An 11,762-nucleotide genomic window follows, 5' to 3' on the forward strand; every position below is an offset into this window, starting at 1 on the left:
CAGCCTCAACAAGTCAAACCGTCGTACCGGCCAACCAAATAGACCAAATACCTCCCTGGTTAAAAGCCAAAATCAGGGAGAAAAACCGGATAAGACGCAAAGCAATGCGTTCGCAAGACCCGTATTTGAAAAGGCAAGTCAACCGCCTCGAGACTGCGATCCAGGGAGATATAAAAGAATTCAGGTCGCAGATCTGGAATGATACCATGGACAAAATCGAGGCTGAAGAGAACAACCAAGCGATCTGGAAACTGGCCAGGAACCTCACGAAAGGACCAAGGAGACCAATGCCACCAATCCAAGAAAACGGAATTACCACTGTGGACCCCCAAGAGAAAGTGGATCTCTTTGCAAATCATCTGGAGCTCCCATACAGAGTAAACCTGGTTGATCACCCACAGAAAGAAGAGGAAGTGGATAATATAGTAGCCGCCCACATCCAAAACTGGCAGACCCCAAAGCCAAAAGAGTGACAAATTAGATCATCCAGGACATCATCTAGAGGACGAAGAGGAGAAAAGCCCCTGGACATGTCGAAATCACAGATGAGGTCCTCAAAAAGCTACCGAAAACAGCAATTGAGCACCTAACCAGAGTGGCAAATGCAATCTTGGATCTCCAATACTTCCCGACCATCTGGAAAAAGGCAATTGTGCTATTGGTTCCGAAGAAAGGCTTAAAAAGGAAGCTGCTCACGTCCTACAGGCCCATCAGCTTATTACCAATGATGGGCAAAATTATGGAGAGTTGTATCTTGTAACAAATCCAGGATACAATAGAGGACAAGAAAATTCTGCTGGATGAGCAACATGGAATCAGGCCGGGCCATGGCACAAGCACACTTGCTGCCCGGCTAACAACGAGAATCCAACAAACGTTAAATCGCCGAAAAAGTCTAGGAGCTGTCTTCCTGGTCATGTCTAAGGCATTTGACAAGGTGTGGTACGAGGCCCTGATTGCCAAGATGATCAAGGCAGGCTTTCCAGGGTACCAAACTAAGCTCATCAGCAGTTACTTGTCTGGACATAGTTTCCAAGTTAGAGCAGAGGAGCAGCTCTCTGCAAGCAGGCCAATGATGTCAGGAGTACCGCAGGGGGCAGTTCTCGCCCCTACCCTGTTCAACATCTATATGGCGGACCTTCCAATCAACAAGAACTGTCGAGAAGGCTCCTGCCATCCAAGCCAAACTGTAGCGACAGCTCAACAAGGTCATAAAATGGAGCAGGGACTGGATACTGGATAATGGAGTTCAACCCTGCAAAAACACAAGCCATCATCTTTACCAGAGGTAGGACGAATCCACCCAGAGGCCTACTAGAGCTTGCAGAGCAGCGCCTACCATGGAGGTACAAGATAACCTATCTTGGACTTACATATGACAAGCGTCTAGTATGGCACGACCAAATGACAAACACCATCGCCAAGGCAAGTTACCTTCTCCATGCCTGCTATCCTCTGGTAGTATTCCAGAATAAAATACTGAGGATAGTGACAAAGGCCCCATACTTCGTCAGAAACACCACCCTACGAAGAGACCTGGATACAGAAGACCTGCTGGACCACATCTGATAGGATAGGATCCGGCAAAGCAAGAATCCCACCGTCCGGGTTTCTTGCACCAAGAAGTTCAACTGTGACCGCAGACCTCTCCCTGCGGACAGAGTCTAAGAAGCAGACGTGGACCATACGCGATAAAAAGTTCCTGCACCACAACGAGGACCATGGGCTATATTTAAGTTAGCTTAGGAAGCAAGAGAAGATGTGTTAGGTTAGGTTTAGGTTTAGGTTAGAATAAGTTAGATTAAGTTAAACGATGTCATTTAAAACAGCAAGATGTTAGCATTAAGGATCCTTAGAATAAGTAGCAGTAAGAAGTAATGTAAAGCTTGGCTAAAAATAAATATGTTCTAAAGGAAGTAGTTGAACCAGTCTTAGCCGGAAAGCACGGGAGATCACTTTGCCCACTGCCTCAGCGCCTTTAGTAATGTGCACCGCAGTTGTGGACCACGGCTTTAAAGCCCAAAAAACATTTCTAAATGTGATTTGACCGGTCGTGAAAGCCTTCACAGTCTGACAAAAAACAATAGGTTATTAAGTAGATGACATGGGTGAGTTCAACCATTTAGCATTAACGAATAAATATGAACTTTTGAACAATAATACAAATGATAATAAGTAATGAATGCGCCAAATTTGAAAACAATCGGCAACAGTTATTTTAAAAAAATGTTTTTTTTAAATCTAACTTTCACGCTTTGTTTATCCGTTATTATTGAATTTACGGAAAAGTGTTATAGGAACTTGTGACACTCATTTTTGCTGTAAATTTGCCTCGTTAAGTGTTGGTCGCACCTTTTCCGGACATTCTGTTTTCATACTTCGTGTAAGTCTTACCAAACATGTTTACTGATTATAATTTAAGTACTTTTTGAATGTTGATACTCACATGTTGCGGTCCTGAAGACATAAAACAACTGTTTAAGAGATGAAAATATTTTCAAATAATATTTCGAACATTTAATTATTATATTTTCATGAAATTACCCTTAATAATGGATTAAGGTGAGCGCCACGGAACGCTCGACAGAATTGATAACTTGATATTATTTGTGAAAACCATAAAATATCGAACTTGTTATTTCGATATTTTTGTTAGTGTAACAATTTATAAATGTAAAAACCAGTAATAGGTAAAATGTAATTTAATTTCGCTTTGAATGTAAAGTTTATATTTTATTCACAATATTTAACATTCTTCAATAGTTGCAGTTGACTCCCTAGTATTTACGTTATCATTATCTAATCCTACAAGAATGACAATTCGTTTAAGATACCTGTAATAAGAAACACATTCTGACACTCAATTTTATCTTGCTCTATTGCAGTTTGTTCTGGGTTATTTTTTATCTTTAATTGTAACTTTGGTTTATAAAATAACATGAAACTTTGCTCTCGGTCGGAAGAAAAATTAGCATTAAAATCTCCACTTTGAATGAGTGCTCATTTATGCTATTTTTGTCAAAGTAAACTGAACTTTAAGGTCGGTCGTCCCATCCATAACCAACTGCTTTCGTCAGAAATCGTGCGAATAAGAGCGAAAGGTTCAATTTTACTCCAACGTACGGACTGGATCCGAAGTCATTCGTACGAATTCGGACGAAACATTGCCATGTGCGAACTATCCGAAACAAATTGGATTTGTGCGCAGGTTCGCAGTCTTTTTGATTGAATAGCAAACATTTTTGTAACACCCCGAGCTGAAATGGATGTCGAAACCAATGAGTATTGGTCAAAGAAAAAGATAGTTGGGTTTTCAAATTATGATCTAAGATTATTGCATGCTTTGGTTCCCATCGGTTTTTTTACATTGGTTGCAAATATGAAGGAAGAATAAAGACAAAGGCCGGTATACATAGTCGATCTCTTACGATGCGCCGTCCTCCCGACATTCGCTGGAGAAAATTTTGATTGCCCAGCCGATCGGTTGAGCATCTGGCGCACGCGCATTTTAATGTTGTTGGGATTTTCCATTATTCCAGATTGTATTCCAGATATTTTCCATTGAATCGTAGTTGTGAAATTGATATTCGGTTAAGAAATTAATTTTATTAATTTGTCATTGGGTGAGGCGACAACACTGTAGTGCGAGTGTTTACAACATCGTTTTGTTACAAAATTCTAAAATTCTTTTTTTTTCTAAGTACAAAATACATTTATTTCCTCAAAAATTACAATGACTATAATTACATAAAATTATTGGGTTACCATTTATAAAGCAAAATTAACATTTGAGGAAAACAATAAGTGAAATTGTAGAAGCGACAAATGATTTTAGGCAAGTCCAGATGATTCATTCCTCACCATGTTGCTTCAGATTCGAGAAAATCAATCATCTCTCAGAAAATACAACATTGGTACATCACATAAACAAACATATGTTGCGAGTAGTCCCGAAAGCAACAAAACATGGTTATTTATTGACTACTATTTACTAAAATATTACATCATAGGTTCTTCTTATTCACCCGATATATTTATTAGGCTGATAACTGCATGCTAAACTTGCAGTTTTCGGCCTAGAAAAACTTGGTGAATGCAATCATTAGGAATAAAATATCGCAGAAATTCCTCACATTCCAATAGCGCTCCTGCTAGCGGGCTGCGCACAAACTGCGCGCAAGCTCTAAATTTCTCTCCATCATTCCAGTTTCCATTCTAAGGGGGTATGTTCTGTGATCACAACCTAACTTGTATTGTGCAGCACTAAACTGCAGGACTAAACAGCAAGCAGTGCCGAATTTTTATCGGTAAATTAATAATATCGCCGCAAAAGGGACCGCGCGGGCCACCAGAACAATGATTTTGCGCAAGCTCATACTATGGTACATATATCGCTCAATCGTCGGAAATATTTATCTTTTTGTTCTAACAAAGAAAAGCTTTGCATCAAAAACCTGTAGCTTTCTCGTCGACGGCGGCACGCTCGCCTATCCGCCAAAATAATCTCCGACAAAGTTCCGAAGATCAACTATACAGGGTTATTCAAAATTGGCGTCATTCCTTCTAAGGGTATGTAGGGGCATATTAAGAGAGTACAAGAAAAATATTTTTTTTTAATTTTTAGACAATTTCAAGAAGATAAAATAATTCAAGAAGATATTAACAGTTGAAGATCGAATTTCAACGTTGTTATTAAGCATTATTTTGAAAAGGTCCCACGTTTGATTGGTAGCCTATTGGAATACTTAAGCATTTGAAAAGAAAAATTACGATATTTTCAAAAAATGTAAATCAACAGCGAATTTGCGAATATGCGATTAGTTATGGCCACAAAATGTCACAGTAACATAGCAGAAGCCGTGAGAACTTACACCAGCAAAGGGCTACACACTAGACGAGTGGCCCGAAATGGACGCAGATTTGCAGATAGTGGACAATCTAAAGGTGCTCGGTTTCCAGACCTAGAGGAACAGGTATTGCAGAATATTGCAGCTGAGCCTTCCAGTACTTGAAGCACAACAACTGCACTTTCTCAAACACCGGATACTTAATTGCCCCGATAACTCCCCCGAGGAAGGGCCTACATTCCTACCATGTATGTAATATGCACAGGACACTAGAACACATTAAATATCTGATCTTGCGCACACCCGTTCAAATTGAGCATTAGTTAATGAACCGAACACAAGAAGCTGCTCAAAATATGAGCCCAGACTCAAAGTGATTGGGACACAAAGATGTTTGGAGTGAAACGGGCAGGACTTTTTGCCCTTGGGAACACTTGTGTTTTGCTTGCACAACAGAATTGTATTTTATTTGATCAATGATACATAACCTTTAACCGGTGGTTTTGATATGGGGGTGATGATGATGAGGTATATCACTCATTTGCTCCAAAAATATGGCAGCACTCGGGGGCTGTTTTGTCGCAGCACTGACGGCAAGGTGACACCGTTATCCTAACCTCAACGCATGTTACTGTCTCTTTCATTTTCTTTGCTTCATGCTTATCCATAGTTATCGGAGTTTTTAATAATTACGAAGGAACAGGCATTTACGAAATGTTAATTAGGCAGATTACCTTGAAAAACATTGTTGCCATCGTTCTGATCTAGTTTTTAGCAAATATCTGAGTTTTTAATAACATTTAATTTTTTTACTATTTTTTCTGTACTCACAAGATACCCCCAGACAACACCTTCAAAGGAATGCCGCCCATTTTGAATCAACCTGTATATACCGGCGTTAGTAACTATGAACGTTGGTAGTGACTATTACAATTTTGAATATGTATTGTCGTTGCACATTTACTCGTATTAACATGGAAAAATTTTACCGATGTAATATTTTATTATTATTATTGTCATTTATACGTTTCGAAGAGGAGTGAAAAATTGTGTGGAATTTCAAATAAATTAATATTTTGTTAGAATATTACGACGTTTGCTCAATTAGTTAATATATTGAAGAGGTTACACTTATACAGGGCCTTTCATTGAAAACGCCCCATTTTTAAATTAACACTTCTCATGGACGGCAGCAACTTTTCAATTATTAAATTGATATTTGAATTTATAAAAGTCTATCATTTAAGGATTCTAAAATCGCGTTATTCAAACTTCACGTGCATTAATTCCAACTTTTGGTCGTTAGATCCGTCCATATTAAAGGAAAATTGGACGTTTAATGATACAGTTCCAAACAAAATTTACATTTCATGTTCTTACAGAGCTCCTGAGACAAAGATCTGCAAGAGGTGTAACAAATATTGCTCCTGTACGTGAAAATGTTCGTGAAGATCGAAACTTATTGATTTTTTTGTCATGTAATCGGCAAATTGGGATACAGGGCAAATACAGCAGATGTAAAAAATATTGCGTATGCACAAGAGGTTTTTAAGAATGGATTAATTAAATGCGACGAAAAACCTCAATAATTCGTTTTTATTTAAACTATTAAAAAACTGCCACTTTTTGCAGTAAAACCATGATCATAAAAAGATGAGAGGAAGAAGAAACAGAAGAGAAGAAGACAGCAATTCCGGCTTTCCACTTTCACTCCATTGCATTTCAGCTTAGGGGATTAACTGTTAGGAATAAAATAACTAAAATCCTCCTGGCACTGTTAAAAGGTGGTTCTAAAAGCGTTCGCGAAACGAAGAAATCAAGGATCGATTCTGAACAGGTTCTGACCCGATGCTGCGCCCTAAGTCGGTTGGTTATCGGTTCTGAACCGATTCTGAATCGCTACCGCGAATAAAGCCATAGTTTCTGCACTATCTATTCCTTACGGACCTTACATGACGGTAGATAGCGCTGGCCTAAAGGTTTTCACAAAATTAAAACTCAGTTGACCGTATTTATAGTCTATAGTATTTGGTGCATGTCTTTTTCTATGCGAGACATAACGACGCCGTCACGCATTCTACTGGGTTTGCACCGGGCCATAAGAAGTTATGTCTTTAAAAATTACATAATGTACATACATGTTTCTTTCTCAAAAAAATATTACGTAAAATAGAATAGGGCAGGTTGGTAATTTAAGAAATCGTACGGCCTCTTGCACTGGGGTATGTGTGACCTTACGTAATTTATGGACGACCCCTTCTAATACGCCGTAATTCCGGGTCATCAATTTTGTTTTAAACTGGCTCATTCACCAAATAAATATTTTTTAAACTCATTAAAAGGGCTGGAAAATTACTTTTGCAAATCAAATATGTAGTGCCAATTAGTCCTAGTAGTTCTCAAAAAGCCCGCGTTCAAGACAGGAGGCATCAATTTGCCAAAAATCTGATCTGAAAGCAACAACATACTACCTTGAGGGAAATCCGCATCGCATTCAACCGTATAAGTGTTATTTTCTAAGACTACAAAGCTTTATAGACAATGAAAGTATTTTCACAAATTGAAGGACAATAAAGAATTTTGTACTAAGCGATGGCATGGAAGTTTTAGTGTTGTTTTGCTATTTTTAAGCTTACTTTAAGAATTCTATTAAGCTGTGTTCAAAGACTCGACTTTGTTTTACTATACTGTTCAGAAGAGCCTGAAAAAATACAATAATCTTCTTATAAATACAAACCAGCCTGAACATTTTTGACGGGAAAAGAGGGATTACTGGTTTTTGGTCGTGTATTTTAGCTACTGTGGCGAAAATAACTTGGAAAATATTTTATAAACGGATGAATCAAAGTTCTTCGATTTGGGAACGATTTATAATAAATAAAATTATCATGAGTGCTAATTTAAAATTTGGCGGATGAGTCGACGCCTAGAAGCTCATATTGGTCCAGTTTTGTATGAGTGCACCCTTATCAGTTATTCAAAAAAGTCATTCAGCAATTCAAAAAAACGTTGTGGAAAAATGTTGCTAAAGTTGATGAACTAAAGAGTACACACGAAAAACCAAACCAAAGCGTCAATAGAACAATATTTAAGGCAGTTCCAGTAGGTGGTAGAAAAATTTACCATAAAGATATTACTTGAACTCGTTGGTGTCTTGTTTGAGCTTCTGTTAATAACACCTTCCCATTTTTCATTTGCTTTGTTGGCATATAATAGAGAATTATTTTTTAAACGCCAACTGAATTGTTAATGGCTTTGTTTTATACGCCAGTCGGTTCGGAACAGAAGAAATTTATATATTATATTTTGTATTCGAGTATTCGATTTCCGTTCACCGTTTTCCAAGAAGAAAAATCGTTATCTCATATCATTTTTGGCAACTAGCCCCAACGGATAAAAAGATGCCTTTTTAGGCACATTAATTGTAACACCGCGCAAAAGTTGATGACGAGAATCACCAGAACACAGAGATGTAATTTTATTTTCATTTGCAGGAGAGTAAATAATTATTTTCATTTGCTTGTAATTATATGGGTATTTGCTTAAATGCTTCTAGAATATGAATAATTTATTTTATGAAAGTTTACAAAGTGCATATAAAGATATTTGCACCTTGTGAGTTTGATAATGTTGGTGTATTCGAGTATTCGAGTATTCGAGTATTCGATTATTCGAGTATTCGATAATTCGAGTTATGACTAGACATAATTATTCGCTTTTTGAATATTTGCATACTCGAATACTCGAATTATTTGAGTTTGATTCCGAGCCCTAGAATCTCTGAAAATAGGAAAAATTTTGAAGTACAAAATCAGTTTAGTGAAAGTAAAGATCAGGTTAGTGAAGCTTTCGAGTTTGATTTAAACACGTGTAAAAATATAGCGACCGTTTCAATTCGTGTTCGAACCAATATTGGCAAATACCAGCCGCAAAATGCTCCATGGGTGTTGGTAAGGGTGAAACATTTTAGAAAGAGCTTCTGATTAAACTATTTTCAAATTTATAGCAATATTAGTTTTAGGCACTATTCCACATACGGCTACTTTACTCTCCATTTCGATTAACCATCTGTTGCTTCCTACTATTTGTAACAACTAATTGGCAGCTATTCTGATAATCCATATGCATAAAAAGTAGCACCTTCTTCCGCAATTGAAAATGGTCTAATAACAACCTATTTCTTAAAGAGGAAATTTTTTTTGTGATTTAACTGAAACAAGTACCAGTTTCCACCATATCAAAATATCATTTCGTCGCAATTTATTGACTTGTTCCACATTTAAAACAAACCTTTGTTTTCATTGCATTATTTACTTAATTAAACATATAGACAACCATCAATCTGCTTTTTTGTCATTTTTCAATTCATTCAAAAAAACTGCAATGTGAAATTTCTCGAAAACGGTGAGAAATGTCGACTGGGAACAAACTACCCCTTTTTCGTTTAGAAAATATTGGAGAACGAGGTGCTGCCAACAAAATTGCGACATTTGGACATCCAAAAAGTTCTAATGTTTTACATCGCTCCAGAAGATTGAATCTAGCGCCCTCTAGGAACTGCAAGTTAGTTGATAGCTAATTTTATTTGTCGATCTGAAAAACCCCTAGTACTAAAACTGGTTAAAAATATATTTAGAAAAAACTAAAATGTATTTACACTTTGACACCCTGTTCCTTGGAAACTGTTAACTTTCGAATCAGACAAATTCGCCTAAGACGCAATATTTTTCTCTAAATCATATATCAGTGAATTTTGTCACATTAGTTGAGGACCACGCTGTAGAACAGGTAAAAAGAGTCACTGGCAAGTTGGAAAAATTCATATTTTTCAACTAAATTTAATTCTGTAGAAATATCAAAGACACATAGAGTCCATTATTTCCGATGGTGTTGAACTTTCGAAAAATAGTTTCATCTAATAGTTGTTGACGCACAAAGTACGCACATTTAAAAAAATATCTTATATGATACAGAGTGTCTCATAAAAGCAAGGCAAGATCAAAGTGTATTTGTTTAAAGAGAACTACCCATTTCACATTAGCTCATGGAATGCAGCTTGAATATGCACAGTAATTTTTTTTCGTACTTGCGACATTGGCAGATTATCGCCATTTTAGTAAAATTTTGCTCAAAAACATGGTATCTAAACATCCATTGTAGAAGCAAAAAAAGCAGTTAAAGATAAAAAAAATACTTCTTTCCAATCACCACAGATCCGTTAAGAATTCCATTGAACCAAAATATCAATAAATTGTACAGGGTATTAATAATGTGGACTTCAATCTAAAACTTTTTAACGCAATATAACTTTTGTTTTTCAAATGGAAGTACCTGTATAATAATACTTCATTAGATAGACAATTTACAAAATTACAAATTGCATTTACACTTTAAGCTGTGAAATCAACCGTTTTTAAATTACAATTTATTTTATTTTAAAAATTTCAAAAAGTTGCTACATTTTGTAAGGTGGCTATGGAAGTCAATAAATAAGTGTCAAAATTTGAATTGCCACGTTTAATTGATCATTTACCTAATTATATCAAGGAAAGAATGTGGCATTTACATGATAGAGCTCCAGTTCACCATACAGCTCAAATTCATGAGTACCTAAATAATTAATTTCCAGAGAGGTGGATAGTCAGAGGTGGGCCTGTTCAGTGGCCACCTCGATCACCCGATTTGACAAAAAGTGATTTATTTTTATGGGCTTACGTCAAAAACGAAATTTATAAAATAACTCCAACTACAAAAGATGACATGAAGGAACGAATCACAACTGTTTTTCGAAGCAATAATAAGATTATTTTGAACTGCTTTAGCGATTCATTTCAAAAACGTAGATATTAATAGTTGCTTAAATGTTAACGAAAATCATATTGAACATTTATTTTAAAATATCACTGCATGATGCACTTTTCTTCATTGATTATGTCAAGTATCATCAAATTTTGACACTTATTTAATGAGTTCCATAGCCACCTTACAAAATGTAACAACTTTTTGACATTTTTAAATAAAATAATTTTAGTTTGAAAACGGTTGATTTCACAGCTTAAAGTGTAAATGCAAATTTGTAACTTTGTAAATTGTCCTAATGTCGTATTAATATACAGGTCCTTCCAATTGCAAAACAAAAGTTATATTGCGTTAAAAAGTTTTTTTCGACAGTTCAACACCATCGGAAATAATGGACTCTATCGCACTAAAAAACCACCCTGTATTTGGTATGTTCTGTGTTCAAACAAATTTTCAAAATTAATCGGCAAACCACTTTTTAGTCAGTCCGGGGTACCGCCATAAAAATCATTTTATTTATTATACGTTTTATAATTTCACGCTTCATGTAAAACAGCCATTGTGACTATGTAGAGTATACACAATGTGCACGTAGTAATTTTTTAAAACTATGGCAGTTAAGCTAAGTTTTTATGGTTTTGACTAAAACTCACCTATCAAACGGTCGAAAAACTAGCGAAACTCAAATATCAGGTACTCGTCACCAAGAACAGTTCGCCACAATTGCACAATACAGTAACGGGTATGCAAAAAAATTTCGAAAGTTTTCAAAGTTTTAACTCACGGAGCGAGAATCCACTGCTGGTTTTACCAGTCGGTTCGACGGAAGATAAGCGCGCACTGGAGCTCAATCGCTTTATTCAGCGTCGGGACGCCTATTGGACGCATGTCGACGCTAATTCAGTTTATTAGTTCATTCAGAATTCGCATTTACTTTCACTTAACACTGGCACAAATTCTGTTTTGAAATCCCAACAATTCAGCATTATTAAATACGGTTCGTTTAATACGGGATTGGGTAATTGAAAGTAGAGATGATAGGTCGACTTGGAGCAAGTATATGTATAATAGTAAATACTCCCAACACTTTTTACAGTTTTTATCTAGAAACAGAAG

At 36.4% G+C, this 11,762-nt stretch overlaps 1 protein-coding gene across 1 annotated transcript in view; it reads right to left on the minus strand.

The window, feature by feature from the left end:
- The window catches only part of LOC109541573 (adenosine receptor A2b-like), a 184,470-nt gene extending 172,961 nt beyond the window's left edge, over positions 1-11,509 (minus strand). The window contains exon 1 of the mRNA XM_019910453.2: positions 11,300-11,509. The gene's annotated coding sequence lies outside the window, so the exon portion shown is untranslated. The remainder of the gene's footprint in view (positions 1-11,299) is intronic.
- Between the last annotated feature and the right edge of the window lie 253 nt (positions 11,510-11,762).

This window comes from Dendroctonus ponderosae, unplaced genomic scaffold, assembly GCF_020466585.1.
Source record: "Dendroctonus ponderosae isolate FM_Combo_2020 unplaced genomic scaffold, Dpon_F_20191213v2 Dpon_F_20191213_1, whole genome shotgun sequence".
Classification (NCBI taxonomy): domain Eukaryota; kingdom Metazoa; phylum Arthropoda; class Insecta; order Coleoptera; family Curculionidae; genus Dendroctonus; species Dendroctonus ponderosae.